Consider the following 4,057-nt stretch of genomic DNA (forward strand, 5'->3'; position numbering starts at 1 on the left):
GTAGTTCCCGACTTGTAATGTTGAAAAACACTACATCTCACTAAGTGGCATTGTTTAATGCGGTTTTACGACGGTTCATACCTTAACCTAACGTAACCTAACCTAACCTAACCTAACCTTACCTAACCTAACCTAACCTAACCTAACCCAACCCAACCCAACCTAACCTAACCTAACCTAACCTAAACTAACCTAACCCAACCTAACCTAACCTAACCTAACCTAACCCAACCCAACCCAACCCAACCTAACCTAACCTAAGCTAACCTAACCAAACCTAACCAAACCTAACCTAACCTAACTTAACTTAACCTAACGTAACCTAACCTAACCTAACCTATTCTAACGTAACCTAACCTTAGCTGACCTAACCTAACCTAACGTAACCTAACCTAACCTAACATAACCTAACGTAACCTAACCTAACCTAACCTAACCTAACGTAACCTAACCTAACCTAACCCAACCTAACCCAACCCAACCCAACAACACCCAACCCAACCTAACCTAACCTAACCTAACCTTACCTAACCTAACCAAATTATCCTTACCTAACCTAACCTAACGTAACCTAACCTAACCTAACCTAACGTAACCTACCATAACCTAACGTAACCTAACCTAACCTAACCTAACCTAACCCAACCTAACCTAACCTAACCTAACCCAACTCAACCCAACCTAACCTAATCTAACCTTACCTAACCTAACCTAACCTAACCTAACAAAACCCTAACCTAACCTAACCTAACCTAACCTAACCTAACCTAACGACGGTTGCAAGCGCTTTCACATTAGATATCGCAGTTCCCGACTTTTAATGGTGAAAAACACTGCATCTCACTAATTGACATTGTTTAATGCGGTTTTACGACGGTTCATATCTTAACCTAACCTAACATTCGTACTTGTATGGAAAAACGCTCTATTACACTGTTTCGTTCACAATTACGATATTTGCATAACCTCACAGTTTTTCACCAACTTATTGCAGTACAGAACGCTGTATCTCGCTAAATGACATCGTTCTTTAAGGTTTCACGATGCTTGCATGCGCTTTAACAAGAATATCACATTATAGCAGTTTCGCACTTGTAACGGTACAACACGCAGTATCTGGCTTGTTCAAGCCGTTTTGTGTACTTTCACAACATTTCACCTATTGCAGTTACGTACATGCAATAAAACAACACTATCTCGTTAGATCACGTCCTTTTTGGTGGTCTCACGACGCTACATAGCTTAAACTAACATAACTCAAGCTAACCTTCGCACTTCTATCGTTAGAAAACGTTTTACTCTCAACTTTACAATGTTTTCTACAAGATTACGACGGTTTCATGCGCTTTCACATTAGATATCGTAGTTCCCGACTTGTAATGTTGAAAAACACTACATCTCACTAAGTGACATTGTTTAATGCGGTTTTACGACGGTTCATATCTCAACCTAACCTAACATTCGCACTTGTATCTAAATACGCTCAATTACACTGTTTCGTTCACATTTACGATATTTGCTTGACCTCACAGTTTCTCACCAACTTATTACAGTTCAGAACGATGTATCTCGCTAAATGACATCGTTCTTTAAGGTTTCACGATACTTGCATGCGCTTTAACGAGAATATCACATTAAAGCAGTTTCGCACTTGTAACGGCACAAGACGCAGTATCTGGCTAGTTCATGCCATTTTGTGTGCTTTCCCAATATTTCACCTATCGCAGTTTCGTACTCGCAATAAAACAACACTATCTTGTTAGATGACATCGTTTTTGGTGGTTTCACGACGCTACCTAGCTCAAACAAACCGAACCTTCGCACTTCTATCGTTAGAAAACGTTTTATACGCTACTTTACAATGTTTTCTACAAGATTACGACGGTTTCATGCGCTTTCACATTAGATATCGCAGTTCCCAACTTGTAAAGGTGAAAAACACTGCATCTCACTAAGTGACATTGTTTAATGCGGTTTTACGACGGTTCATACCTTAACCTAACCTAACCTAACCTAACCTTACCTAACCTAACCTAACCTAACCTAACCCAACCCAACCCAACCTAACCTAACCTAACCTAACCTAAACTAACCTAACCCAACCTAACCTAACCTAACCTAACCCAACCCAACCCAACCTAACCTAACCTAAGCTAACCTAACCAAACCTAACCAAACCTAACCTAACCTAACTTAACCTAACCTAACGTAACCTAACCTAACCTAACCTATTCTACCATAACCTAACCTTACCTGACCTAACCTAACCTAACGTACCTAACCTAACCTAACATAACCTAACGTAACCTAACCTAACCTAACCTAACCTAACGTAACCTAACCTAACCTAACCCAACCTAACCCAACCCAACCCAACCCAACCCAACAACACCCAACCCAACCTAACCTAACCTAACCTAACCTTACCTAACCTAACCAAATTATCCTTACCTAACCTAACCGAACCTAACGTAACCTAACCCAACCTAACCTAACCTAACCTAACCTAACCTAACCCAACCTAACCTAACCTAACCTAACCTAACCCAACTCAACCCAACCTAACCTAATCTAACCTAACCTAACCTAACCTAACCTAACAAAACCTAACCTAACCTAACCTAACCTAACCTAACGACGGTTGCAAGCGCTTTCACATTAGATATCGCAGTTCCCGACTTTTAATGGTGAAAAACACTGCATCTCACTAATTGACATTGTTTAATGCGGTTTTACGACGGTTCATATCTTAACCTAACCTAACATTCGCACTTGTATCTAAAAACGCTCTATTACACTGTTTTGTTCACAATTACCATATTTGCATAACCTCACAGTTTTTCACCAACTTATTGCAGTACAGAACGTTGTATCTCGCTAAATGACATTGTTCTTTAAGGTTTCACGATGCTTGCATGCGCTTTAACGAGAATATCACCATATAGCAGTTTCGCACTTGTAACGGTAGAACACGCAGTATTTGGCTTGTTCATGCCGTTTTGTGTGCTTTCACAACATTTCACCTATCGCAGTTTAATACTCGCAATAAAACAACACTATCTCGTTAGATGACGTCGTTTTTGGTAGTTTCACGACGCTACCTAGCTTAAACTAACCTAACCTAACCTAACCTTCGCACTTCTATCGTTAGAAAACGTTTTACTCGCAACTTTACAATGTTTTCTACAAGATTACGACGGTTTCATGCGCTTTCACATTAGATATCGTAGTTCCCGACTTGTAATGTTGAAAAACACTACATCTCACTAAGTGACATTGTTTAATGCGGTTTTACGACGGTTGATATGTGAACCTAACCTAACATTCGCACTTGTATCTAAAGACGCTCAATTACACTGTTTCGTTCACAATTACGATATTTGCTTGACCTCACAGTTTCTCACCAACTTATTACAGTACAGAACGCTGTATCTCGCTAAAGGACATCGTTCTTTAAGGTTTCACGATACTTGCATGCGCTTTACCGAGAAGGTCACAACATAGCAGTTTCGCACTTGTAACGGTACAACACGCAGTATTTGGCTTGTTCATGCCGTTTTGTGTGCTTTCACAACATTTTACCTATCGCAGTTTCGTACTCGCAATAAAACAACACTATCTCGTTAGATGACGTCGATTTTGGTGGTTTCACGACGCTACGTAGCTTAAACTAACATAACTCAATCTAACATAACCTTCGCACTTCTATCGTTAGAAAACGTTTTACTCGCTACTTTACATTGCTTTCTACAACATTACGACGGTTTCAAGCGCTTTCACGTTAGATATCGCAGTTCCCAACTTGTAAAGGTGAAAAACACTGCATCTCACTAAGTGACATTGTTTAATGCGGTTTTACGACGGTTCATACCTTAACCTAACGTAACCTAACCTAACCTAACCCAACCTAACCTAACAACCTAACCTAACCTAACCTAACCAAACCTAACCTAACGTAACCTAACCTAACCTAACCTAACCTAACCTAACGACGTTTGCAAGCGCTTTCACATTAGATATCGCAGTTCCCGACTTGTAATGGTGAAAAACACTGCAT

Source organism: Rhipicephalus microplus, unplaced genomic scaffold (assembly GCF_043290135.1).
Source record: "Rhipicephalus microplus isolate Deutch F79 unplaced genomic scaffold, USDA_Rmic scaffold_46, whole genome shotgun sequence".
Classification (NCBI taxonomy): domain Eukaryota; kingdom Metazoa; phylum Arthropoda; class Arachnida; order Ixodida; family Ixodidae; genus Rhipicephalus; species Rhipicephalus microplus.